The sequence below is a fragment of the Hyla sarda genome, chromosome 9, assembly GCF_029499605.1.
Source record: "Hyla sarda isolate aHylSar1 chromosome 9, aHylSar1.hap1, whole genome shotgun sequence".
Classification (NCBI taxonomy): Eukaryota; Metazoa; Chordata; class Amphibia; order Anura; family Hylidae; genus Hyla; species Hyla sarda.
Window position 1 is genome coordinate 153,047,224 of NC_079197.1, and position 13,629 is coordinate 153,060,852.

Consider the following 13,629-nt stretch of genomic DNA (forward strand, 5'->3'; position numbering starts at 1 on the left):
GCCAGGAACCAATCAATGGAGCACTGGCCCTTTAAATCTGAGAGACCCCGGCGCGTGCGCGCCCTAGAGAGCAGGACCACGCGCGCCGGGACTGAGCAGAAGGAGGATGGGGCAGGTAAACAGAACAAGCACGTCCCGCCGTGCGGATTGCATCCCCGCCGGGGAAAACAGAGCAGCACTCCCGGTCAGCGAGTTTTTTTTAACAGTTATAGGGTTCCCTAGTGTGGGAAATTAGTCCCATGAGAGCGCAAGCCTGAATGGGAATTTGTAATTTGGATATGGTCAGATGAAACCAAAGTAGAACTTTGTGGTAAAAACTCGTTGTGTTTGAAGGTGAAAGAATGCTGAGTTGCATCCAAAGAACTACCTACTGTGAAGCATGGGGGTGGAAACATCGTGCTTTGGGGCTTTTTTTCAGTAAAGGGACCAGGATGACTGATCCATGTAAAGGAAAGAATGAATGGGGCATGTATCGTGAGATTTTGAGTGAAAACCTCCTTCCATCAGCAAGGGCATTGACGATGAAACATGGTTGGGTCTTTCAGCATGACAATGATCCCAAACACACCGCCCAGGCAATGAAGGAGTGGCTTCGTAAGAAGCATTTCAAGGTCCTGGAGTGGCCTAGCCAGTCTCCAGATCTCAACCCCATAGAAAACTTTTGGAGGGAGTTGAAAGTCTGTGTTGCCCAGTGACAGCCCCAAAACATCACTGCTCTTACTGTAAATGGCCCTTACAAAAATATGGGAAAACTGTTCCAGGTAAAAAAAAAAAAAAACCTCAAAAGAGAAGGGGTACTCTCTCCGTCTGGTTAAAAAAAGGTTTAGTCTCCAGGTGAGACAAGCCTTCTTTACCATAAGAGCCGTAAATTCATGGATCTGGTCACAGCAGGGACAGTTAAGGACTTCAAAACAGGGTTAGGCACATTCTTAGAAGAAAATAACATGAATGCATATGCATAAAAATAGAATCACATCCTTTCCCCATTATCCTCCCATACCCCTTTCCCTTCACCTCCATGGATGACATTGATGAACATGTGTCTTTTTATAGCTGTACTAACCATGCAACTAATATGTAAGGAGATATGGAGGTGGACCTCTTCCTATGGCCGAGGTTGTGCCCCCCCTAGAATATGTTCTTTTTAGAAAACAGTTGATGATAAAGGTATAAGTCCAAATTGTGAAGCGCTGCACAGTCAATACACGGTCAGGAGAAAAATTCTGATATCATAAAACCAGCCTTGTCACAGCAATAAAAATTACATAGTGTTATGTGTCTGTGCCTTTCTATTTCAAAGAAATCCTTATACATATACAGACCTTATAACACAATCTGCAGTTAAAGGGGTACACCGGTGCTCCAGCATTCTGAACATTTTGTTCAGAACGCTCGGAGCGGGAGGCCACAACCCCTCGTGACGTCACTCCACGCCCCCTCCATTCATGTCTATGGAATGGGGCGTGTCACGCCCCCTCCCATTGACAATATTGGAGAGGGCGTGGGGTTACATCACGAGGGGCCGTGGCCGTGATTTCACAATCACTGCTGCAGGAACCCAGCATTTGTTTAGAACATCGGGTGCTGCAGGAGATCGCGAAAGGCCCCAGCAGCAGGACCCCGCAATCAGACATCTTATTGCCTATCCTTTGTATAGGGGATAAGATGTCTAGAAGCAGAGTACCCCTTTTAGTTTGGCTCCAACCTTCCAAAGTGTTGACCTTATTCTGGAGGACAACCCCTTGAAAGACCATGGCTATAGATAATCTCATTGTACAGTCCATTACAACATCCATAATTTCTCAGAAATCCCTCATTTAGATTCCATTCTCATTTATCTCATGAATTCCATTTATAATAGATGGATCCCAACCAATCCTGTAAGAACTCATGGATTTATTATAGGGTCCTTAAGGTTTTCAGGGGTCCCGGATTTTTTACTATAATGATATGTCATGTCAAAATGTTATCAATATAATAATCCATGAGAATCTAGGTGCTATGACCACCAGCAAGCACTAAAATACAAGGGCACTGCTCGGCAGGGTATTGCGCCCTTCAGGAATATCAAAACATATTATATTAGCATTTACCTCAGCAAGCTCTGAGCAAACAGCATTCTCCCCTCACTTTCTGAGATTACCAGCAAAATCCCTGTGTCAACGCTATCTTTTATACAAACCAAATTCCTTAGATATTCTCTAAAGGAGTTATTCCATTTGGCGGTGGCTTTATACCTTCAATGGCTGTTGGCAAATCTTTGTAACTCCCAATTTCTATCTCTCAATGGGAGGACGAGGTAAACTGCAGCCATATTGCTCTAGTGGTGGTCTATCTCTTGGAGAACAAAAAGGTCCAACATGCCCGACTTTTCACCACCCTGAAATTCTCTGTCAGGAAGAGTTGGGAGATCTCCATACACTTTATAGAATCCTACAAAATTTCCAGATGTGCTAAAATACAGAAGAATTAAATCCCCTCTGTTCTCCATCACTTTTATCCCAACCGTAATCCGATTGTGGTGGAGATGCAGTCGTGATGATGAGTCCTTGCGTCACATATGGTGGCTCTGTCCAATGAGCCAAAAATTTGGGGTCAATATCTGCGCTAAAATATTATCTGAAAGTTATGTTACCCTTAACCCCTTAAGGACTTAGGACGTGTGAGTACGTCCTAAGTCCGGTCCCTGTCTATAACGTGGGGTCCTGGCGGGACCCCGCATCATAGCCGGATGGTCCTGCCGTCTATTCACAGACGGGACCCGCGGCTAATAGCGCGCGGCCGTGATCATTCGGCCACGCGCTATTAACCCTTCCGATGAGGCGCTCAAGGCTGAGCGCCGCATCGAAAGTGAAAGTAAATGCTTCTCGGCTGCTCAGTCGGGCTGATCGGGGTCATCGCGATAAAATCACGATGCCTCGATCAGCTACCCGGAGAGAAGAAGGCAAGGCAACGGCAAGGCAACAATCTGTGTATGCAATCAGCCATTGCAAGCTCATAGGTCCCTATAGGAGCTATGAGCTCGCAAAAAAAAGTGTAAAAAAAAAGTTAACCCTTTCAGGTATTCCCTTCTGAATCAAAAGTTTAAATCACCCGGCATTTTCTAGTAACAAAATAAAACAGTGTAAATAAAAATAAACATAAACATATGTGGTATTACCGTGTGCAGAAATGTCCGAATTATAAAAATATACAGCTTCTAAAACCGCACGTTCAATGGCGTACGCACAAAAAAATTCCACATTCCAAAATAGCGCATTTTTGATCACTTTTTATACCACTAAAAAGTGATCAAAAAGTCTGATCAGAACAAAAATGGTACCGCTAAAAACGTCTGATCACGGCAAAAAATTAGCCCTCATAGCACCCTGAACACAGAAAAATAAAAAAGTTATAGGGCTCAGAAAATGACAATTTTAAACGTATAAATTTTCCTGCATGTATTTATGATTTTTTTTCTGTAGTAATACAAAATCAAACCCATACAAGTAGGGAATCATTTTAACTGTACGGACCTACAGAATAAAGATAAGGTGTCATTTTTACCTAAAAATGTACTGCGTAGAAACGGAAGCCCCCAAAATGTACAAAATGGCATTTTTTCTTCAAGTTTGTCGCACAATGAATTTTTTTTCCGTTTCGCCGTGGATTTTTCGGTAAAATGACTAATGTCACTGTAAATTAGAATTGGTGGAGCAAAAAATAAGCCATAATACAGATTTTTAGGTGCAAAATTGAAAGGGTTATGGTTTTTTAAAGGGAAGGAGGAAAAAACGAAAATGCAAAAACGTGAAAGCGCTCAATCCTTAACGGGTTAAAGGGGTACTCTTCCCCTAGACATCTTATTCCCTATCCAAAGGATAGTAGATAAGATGTCTAATCGCAGGGTTCCCACCGCTGGGAACCCCCACGATCTCGACTGCAGCACCCCAGACATTCGGTGCACAGAGCAAACTTTGCTCAATGCCGGATGACTGGTGATGTGGGGCGGAAGCTTGTGACATCATGGTCACGCCCCGTCTGTGACATCACGGCCATGCCCCCTCAATGCAAAGTCTATGGGAGGGGCTGTGGCAGCCGTCACCCCCCCATAGACTTGCATTGAGGGGGCGTGGTCATGACATCAGGAGTCAGTGCGGCCATAATGTCACAAGTCTCCTGCGCTGCACCCGATGCTTTAAATGAATGCTGGGTGCAGCTGGAAGATCGAGGGTTCCCCAGTGGTGGGACCCCTGCGATCAGACATCTTATCCCCTATCCTTTGGGTAGGGTATAAGATGTCTAGGAGCAGAGTACCCTTTTAAGTATCTCTCTCAGTACTACTTATGGAACAGACATATTTGAAGGGGTACTTCAGCATTAAACAACTTATTCCATATCCACAAGAAAGGGGATAAGTGTCTATTAATGTGTGTGTGTGGGGGGGGGGGGGGGGGGTGGCTGAACTAACCTGTGGGACCTTCTGTGATCTCCAGAACCTGGCCCAAACCATCCCTTTGCATGATGGGTCAGGTAGGCACATGCTCCATACATTCTATATGGGAGCGCTGGAGATACACAGATACAGCGATTAAGTATCTCCAGAGCTCCCATAAAGAATGCATGCCGATCCCGTGCTCCATGCAGTGATGAGATGTGGGGCTCCATTTTAAAGATTTTGAGAGCTCCCAGAGGTCAGACTACCACGATCAGACACTTATCCCCTATTCTGTGGATACAGGATAAGTTGTTAAATGTTGGAGTACCTATTGAAATCATCGCAATGCATTTATCTGTGTCTGTGACCTACTAGATCGGGCCCATCTGCCTTTGATTAGCAAATGTTACAATGTCTTTATTATCTGTAATTAATAAAAAGATGTAAAAATAATGACAATTTATGACATTTGGATAAAAAGATCTGCATACTTTGCAGAAACTGCACCACACTTACTCATGGGCTATATCTGGTATTGCATCTGAACCCTATTTACAGACCAGTCACGGGCAAGAATGATTGTTTACTGGAAAAAATAAATAAAAAACAGACACTTCTTTTTTTATTCATGTAAATCCCCTCTGACACTTTTAATGTACTGTATTGTTCTTTTTCTTGAGAGGCAAGTAACTTGTATTTGAATGGGATATTTCACCAGGATAGCCCCGGTGTTATCTGTAACATATTTTCTCTATAATGTAATTGAATGAGACGATTTGGTATTACTATGTGACTATTGTTTTCCTTAGACAGAACAGTTGATAGACTGGAAGTTGCATGAGTGTATTAGACAAGGCATTCTTGCTTTGCTCAGGCAGCCCATCAAATATTTAGAGGCCCGCCATAGGCAATTACATTAGAGCAGATAGTTAAACACCCCTTACCCTGGGGCTCCCCCCTGCAATGTAAATCAAACAAATTGGTCTCTTTTCACAATCGACACGCACAATTTTACTTACTATAAATTATTAAGAATAAAAAAAGTACAGATACAGTTTTTAGCATCAATTGTAGGTCTTCTTTTTTTTATTTATTTTTTGCAAAAATACAATAGAACATATTCTTCCAGCTCTTGTATTGGTATTCGGATGGAAGCGGAGTTCTATATTTTAATCTCTTAGAATTGTGGGGAGGTCATTGTGAATTCTCAGGACTAATGGTTCATTTTACCACATCAATGAATACACGAGTAAATGTTAAATGTTATTCCGTTTTGTCGGCGGCAGACAAAGTTTGGCAATTTTTCTTCTATGTGCTGACAGAGAAGTTGAGGCAGCCATGTTGGTAAAAAAGACAACAGGAAGTGCCCCCTGTTGGTTATCACTTATGATTGAATTGCTAAGGGACTGGCGGCACTACCAGTTACAGGATAATTTAACACAAAAATAATAATATCTCTATAAGTAAATAAAACATCCCAATACAGTGCTGGTCGAATGTTGCCGATCCACACCACCAGTAGCACTTCCTATTCTCCATCCCAACAGATAAGAAAAATCCTATTTCACTGGATGAACACTTGTCAAACGCAACAGACGTAGTCCTGCTGGTCTGATCAGCTCAGGTAAAGGTGAAACTGCTGCATCTGTAGGTTTGAGAGAAAAAAAAAACTTCCAGAGGAGGGACACAGTCTGGTGGTGCTGGCTTTGTCCACAATTCTGCGGTGTGAATTTTTTTTCTACCTTACCAGATGCAGGTAACGTGGCACTGTGCCGTCTCTGCAAACATAAAGTAAAGCTTGGCCAGTGTACGAGTATAGGAACTATATGTCTCTATGTAGGCACATGGAGCGGCAACACAAGGCCACATGGGACGGCAAGGTGCCCCACAATGTAAGGTAAAACTTGTCCCTGCTGCTGCCCCTCCGGATCCCTCTCAGCTGTCAAGCAACTAGGTCTTATTTGTAGGCAGCGTATTCTCTGTCTTGTCTTCATTAGTGTTGTGTCCTCCTCCCCTATCCCATCAGTTATCCATTAGGAAATCTATTTCATACAGACAACAGTATTGGCCCAGTCACCCTGGTGTAGTGCGTCTTTATTTGCACCTGGCCAAATTGTTGGTGGTGCAGGTGCTACCGTACCATCTTGTTGACTCCACAGCCTAGCTGGTGCACACCTTGTGAACATTATTTTTCCAAAAAGCCAGCCCTGCTTTGCACAATCTTGTGGTGGAGAGAGGGTGGCCCACTCCATGCAATTGTCGTTGTGCAGGGCAATGCATGCCACTGTAGATACATATCTTTTAAGGCCCATTAGATCTAGCAACAAAAACTCAAAAAAAAAACTCAAATTTGTTCGAATTAATCAGGCAAGGATCGCTGAGGAATTTAAACCTCCTGTGCCAGATGTATCTGATTAGACACTACTACCACCACCCCTGCTGTACACTGACTACTACAAGTCCCACCAGTCCACCACTGGCTGCTGTACTTTTGCAACTCCAATCAGTCCACAACTGCCTGCTGTCCTTTCCACTGGCTACTACAACTCCCAATGGTCCACCACTGAAAGCTGTCCACTGTATACTACAATTCCTAACAGTCCACCACTGCCTTCTGTACTCTGGATAATACAACTTCCACCAGTCCTCCACTGCCTGTTGTCCTCTGGCTACAACTACTCCCACCAGTCCACTGCTGCCTGCTGTACGCTGGCTACTACTACCCCCACCAGTCCAATATCTGCCTGCTGTACGCTGGATTCGACAACTTCCACAAGTCCTCCACTGCCTGCTGTAGGCTGGACACTACAACCCCCACCAGTCCACCACTGCCTGCTGTACGCTGGATACTATAACCTCCACCAGTCCACCACTGCCTGCTGTACGCTGGATACTATAACCTCCACCAGTCCACCACTGCCTGCTGTACGCTGGCTACAACTTTAACCAGTCCACCACCGTTGCTGCCACTACTGCCAGTCAGGCCTGCACATACACAACCCATGAACAAAAAAAAGGATAATTTTTTCAGCTTTTCTTCTTCACTATTTTGGGACACTAATCCTATTGTATCTCCCAAAAGGGAACATTTTTGAAAAAGGATAATTTTTTATATTTCTTTTCAACTTTTCGATGTTGTAACCTCTAAAATGGGCGAATTTTTGGAATGCTTAAAAAAAGCCATTGCATCTTCCAATACCTCTGTGTGGATTTTAACACTGGCAGGCATCTACCGACAACCAGGGATAATTTGTGCAGATTTATTTTAGTGTTAAAAAGCATAAAAAATCCGCTAGCACATTAAACTAGCTATTAGTTACCATGGGTTACCGCATGTCGCCATAACTGTGAAATGAACTTAGCCTTAAAGCCACTTTAAAACTACTTAAAGGGGTATTCCACATTTTGTTCTGAATGCTGGGTGAGGGCTGTGGGGGTCGTGATGTTACTCCACGTCCCCTCAATGCAAGTCTATGGGAAGGGGTGTGGCAGCTTTATGCAGTGTATTCAAGTTTCCGTCTAAACTAAATTTAGGAAATATAAAAAAAAAAATAGCAAAATACTAATAAATAATAATAATAAAAATAAAAAAAACTGGCTTATATTAACCTACATAAGTGATATTAGAAAAGCCAAACTCAAGCTGAAACCTGCTGCTAGAAAACTGCTGTATAAGATATATAAGAAAAGCTTTCACATAATGGGTGTCTGCTGAACTGCTAGATATAGACTACGCTCCATTCTCCCTACAGTGCATTATTGTATGTAAGGAAGAACATAAGTAGACAGCAGCAAGCTCACAGCAAGTGCATTAGTGCTCCTGTATCTCAGGACTACACTGTAGAAATAGCTACATGGAATGAATGTTAAAGCGATGATGGGCTGACTGCTGAGCGCTTCAGACTATGGATGTGGGGCAGCGCGAGCGGTGGGCAGCGAGATGTGATCACTAAATTAGTCATAAGCAATAGTACAGTATAGACTAATAAATGTCTATATATAGATGATATATCTGATGGGAAATTTCATGATAAACACCTGCTGAGATTATTATAGGTGGGGATATATAGGTGCATATATGGGATGATTGGAATACAGTTGGGAACGTGAAGCATTTGGACAGTGACACAATTTTCATCACTTCAAGGTGAGGAGGAAAAAAATAAATATGCAAGATGAAAAGTGCCCATGAAGGGGTGTCACGATGCCGGCTGGCAGGAGGTGGATCCTCTGTGCCAGAGAGGGATAGCGAGGACCGTGCTAGTGGACCGGTTCTAAGACACTACTGGTTTTCACCAGAGCCCGCCGCAAAGCGGGATGGTCTTGCTGCGGCGGTAGTGACCAGGTCGTATCCACTAGCAACGGCTCACCTCTCTGGCTGCTGAAGATAGGCGAGGTACAAGGGAGTAGGCAGAAGCAAAGTCGGACGTAGCAGAAGGTCGGGGGCAGGCGGCAAGGTTCGTAGTCAGGGGAGATAGCAGAAGTTCTGGTACACAGGTTATTAAACACACAAAACGCTTTCACTAGGCACAAGGGCAACAAGATCCGGCAAGGAAGTGCATGGGAGGAGGTTAGATATAGTCAGGGACCAGGTGGGAGCCAATTAAGCTAATTGGGCCAGGCACCAATCATTGGTGCACTGGCCCTTTAAGTCTCAGGGAGCTGGCACGCGCGCGCCCTAGAGAGCGGAGCCGCGCGCGCCAGCACATGACAGCAGGGGACGGGAACGGGTAAGTGACCTGGGATGCGATTCGCGAGCGGGCGCGTCCCGCTGTGCGAATCGCATCCCCAACGGCCATGACAGAGCAGCGCTCCCGGTCAGCGGGACTGACCGGGGAGCTGCAGGGAGAAAGACGCCGTGAGCGCTCCGGGGAGGAGCGGGGGCCCGGAGCGCTAGGCGTAACAGTACCCCCCCCCTTAGGTCTCCCCTTCTCTTTGTCCGGTAACTGCCTCCCCTGGGATGAGGACACCGGGAAAGGATGGAGGGATTCCTCAACGGCAGGCAGAACCGCAGGAGTAGGAATGGGGAGAGAGGGCAGAGGGCGAGACCTGGCACGGGGCAGTGTGACACCAGGACGAGGGCCATGAGGGGACACAGAGGCTTGCCTGATGGGACTGGGAGGGGGGGAGGGGCATTTCCTGTGGCAGGCAGAGTCCTTAATGACCTTAGGGGGACCGGATACAGGAGGAACCACAGGGTCACGGCAGGGAGTACTGGGAACCGGTTGAAGGCAGTCCTTGGAACAAGAGGAACCCCAACTCTTGATCTCCCCAGTGGACCAATCCAGGGTTGGGGAATGGTGTTGAAGCCAGGGTAGTCCAAGGAGAACTTCAGAAGTGCAATTAGGAAGGACAAAAAATACAATTTCCTCGTGATGAGGTCCGATGCACATTAGGAGGGGCTCCGTGCGGTAACGCACGGTGCAATCCAACCTGGCTCCGTTGACCGCGGAAATGTGGAGTGGCTTGACAAGACGGGTCACCGGAATGCGGAATTTATTCACAAAGGACTCCCGAATAAAATTCCCAGAAGCTCCAGAGTCCAGGCAGGCCACGGCTGAGAGGGGAGAGCTGGCTGAAGTAGAAATCCGAACAGGCACCGTGAGACGTGGAGAAGCCGACTTGGCATCAAGAGACGCCACACCCACGAGAGCTGGGTGCGAGCGTGCGTTTCCCAGACGTGGAGGACGGATTGGGCAATCCACCAAAAAATGTTCAGTACTGGCACAGTACAGACAAAGATTCTCTTCCTTACGGCGATTCCTCTCTTCCAGGGTCAGGCGAGACCGATCCACTTGCATGGCCTCCTCGGCGGGAGGCCTAGGCGCAGATTGCAGTGGAGACTGTGGGAGAGGTGTCCAGAGATCTAAGTCTTTTTCCTGGCGGAGCTCTTGATGCCTCTCAGAAAAACGCATGTCAATGCGAGTGGCTAGATGAATGAGTTCATGCAGGTTAGCAGGAGTCTCTCGTGCGGCCAGAACATCTTTAATGTTGCTGGATAGGCCTTTTTTAAAGGTCGCGCAGAGAGCCTCATTATTCCAGGATAGTTCAGAAGCAAGAGTACGGAATTGTATGGCGTACTCGCCAACGGAGGAATTACCCTGGACCAGGTTCAGCAGGGCAGTCTCAGCAGAAGAGGCTCGGGCAGGTTCCTCAAAGACACTTCGAATTTCCGAGAAGAAGGAGTGTACAGAGGCAGTGACGGGGTCATTGCGGTCCCAGAGCGGTGTGGCCCATGACAGGGCTTTTCCAGACAGAAGGCTGACTACGAAAGCCACCTTAGACCTTTCAGTAGGAAACTGGTCCGACATCATCTCCAAGTGCAGGGAACATTGCGAAAGAAAGCCACGGCAAAACTTAGAGTCCCCATTAAATTTGTCCGGCAAGGACAGGCGGAGGCTAGGAGCGGCCACTCGCCGCGGAAGGGGTGCAGGAGCTGGCGGAGGAGATGGTTGTTGCTGCTGTAGCTGTGACTGTACTTGCTGTAGTTGTGACTGGAGTTGCTGTGTCATGGTGGTCAAGTACGACAGCTGGTGATCTTGTTGCGCTATCTGTTGCGACTGCTGGGCGATCTGACGAGCTTGCTGGGCGACCAGCGTAGGGAGGTCAGCGACAACTGGCAGAGGAACTTCAGCGGGATCCATGGCCGGATCTACTGTCACGATGCCGGCTGGCAGGAGGTGGATCCTCTGTGCCAGAGAGGGATAGCGAGGACCGTGCTAGTGGACCGGTTCTAAGACACTACTGGTTTTCACCAGAGCCCGCCGCAAAGCGGGATGGTCTTGCTGCGGCGGTAGTGACCAGGTCGTATCCACTAGCAACGGCTCACCTCTCTGGCTGCTGAAGATAGGCGAGGTACAAGGGAGTAGGCAGAAGCAAAGTCGGACGTAGCAGAAGGTCGGGGGCAGGCGGCAAGGTTCGTAGTCAGGGGAGATAGCAGAAGTTCTGGTACACAGGTTATTAAACACACAAAACGCTTTCACTAGGCACAAGGGCAACAAGATCCGGCAAGGAAGTGCATGGGAGGAGGTTAGATATAGTCAGGGACCAGGTGGGAGCCAATTAAGCTAATTGGGCCAGGCACCAATCATTGGTGCACTGGCCCTTTAAGTCTCAGGGAGCTGGCACGCGCGCGCCCTAGAGAGCGGAGCCGCGCGCGCCAGCACATGACAGCAGGGGACGGGAACGGGTAAGTGACCTGGGATGCGATTCGCGAGCGGGCGCGTCCCGCTGTGCGAATCGCATCCCCAACGGCCATGACAGAGCAGCGCTCCCGGTCAGCGGGACTGACCGGGGAGCTGCAGGGAGAAAGACGCCGTGAGCGCTCCGGGGAGGAGCGGGGGCCCGGAGCGCTAGGCGTAACAAGGGGTACTCCTAGAAAATAACATGTATCCCCTATCCACAGGATAGGGGATAAGTTTCTGGTCACTGGGGCGCCCCGTGATCAACTGCAAGAATGCTTAACTACTCACCCATCCTCATCGGTCCAGCCTCCCATGATCAGAAACTTTTATACGTTTTATAAGTTTCCTTTAAAAAAATACTCCGCCCGTAGACATCTTATGCCCTAAGATGTCTGATTGCGATCTCTGCTGCCGCACCACAGTCATCCATTGCACGGAGCGAACTTCGCTCTGTGCCTGATGACTAGCAATGCGACACTGACGTCACGGCCATGCCCCCTCCCATAGACTTGCATTGAGGGGGCATGATGTTACGAGTGGGAGTGGCGTGACATCATGAGCCTCCGGTGCCCCAGACATCATTCTAAACGAACGTTGTGTGCTGCAGGGAGATCACGGGGGGTCCCAGCAGCAGGACCCCAGCGATCAGACATCTCATGCCCTATAAGATGGCTAGGGGAGGTCTAGAGGGTGTCTAGGGGAGGGGTACCCCATTAAGGCCAAAACAGGCTGTGTCCTCAAGGGGTTAAAGGGGCTCTCCTGTTGCATTTAAAATATGTGAATATATAATATCTTATCGGTGGAGTGCCAACACCTAGCACCCCTGCCAATCAGCTATCCAACAAAGCCCCTGTGGCCCCTGTGGTGCTAGAATGGAAGTTAATCTACAGTAACCCAGCACGGACAGTACACAGTTAACAGAGCCTTCTGTTTCTGGCCCAGAAGAGTAGATGCGGTCACGGAGGCCCTGCTGGACAGCTAACTAATGAGGGTGCTGGTTGATGACCTATCCTGATGATAGGCCATTGATAAGTAAAATAGGAGAACACCTTTAACTCTACGTGTATGCGGGGGGCTAGAGCTGTTTCCGAAAAACTGAAATTGACACATTTCTTAATATAATTACACAAAATTTTAACCCTGTTTAGACTGAAAGAAAACTAATGGGTTTAAATTTACTTTAAAGGGGTACCCCGCCCTTAGACATCTTATTCCCAGAGGGGTAACTTTTTGCCGCTTGGCCCTGATGCAAAATCTACAACAGGACCCCTTATGCCAGTTATAATACTGGTCTCTTATTGGGCAGATGTACTTTGGGGCCCCCTTAGGCACCAGGGCCCCGATGCGACTGCTACCTCTATAGCCAAGCCCCTGCTTATCCCCCATTCAAGAATAAGATGTCTAATTGCAGGGGTCACACCACTCGGACCCCCGCGATCACTGTGCAGCACCCGGCATTCATTTAGAACGCTGGGTGTGGGCGGCAATGGTTGTAACGTCACATCCATGCCCCCTCATGATGTCACGCCACACCCTTTCCACGCCCCCTCCCATAGACTTGCATTGAGGGGGCGTGGCATGATGTCACAAGGTGGGGGGGGCATGACGCCATGACCCCCGTCGCCAGATCCTAGCATTCGGAACAAAATGTTCTCAGCACTGGAGTGCCCCTTTAAGTATAAATAAAAAAAATATGCACCATATTGTCATGAAGGCATCAATGTTGGAATACATAAAGCTTGTGTTATTTCTCTCTTTCTTGCAGTCACATGTATACTTTCATGCTTTGCCACTATTCTCTATCACCAGTGCTTCGGTCTTCTCATGCCTACAGTGCACTATGGATATTATATGGAGGTTTTGTGATATTCCAGCCTCGTCCATCCTTTCTACGCTCCTGTTTTATTGATATCACCACAATTTTAGAAATCAATAGCCGTATTTCCTAATTAAAAGTTTCCTTGCATTATTAAGCGCAGCAGCATTTTTAATAAGGATTTTACAAACCGGATTTAATAATTTATTGTC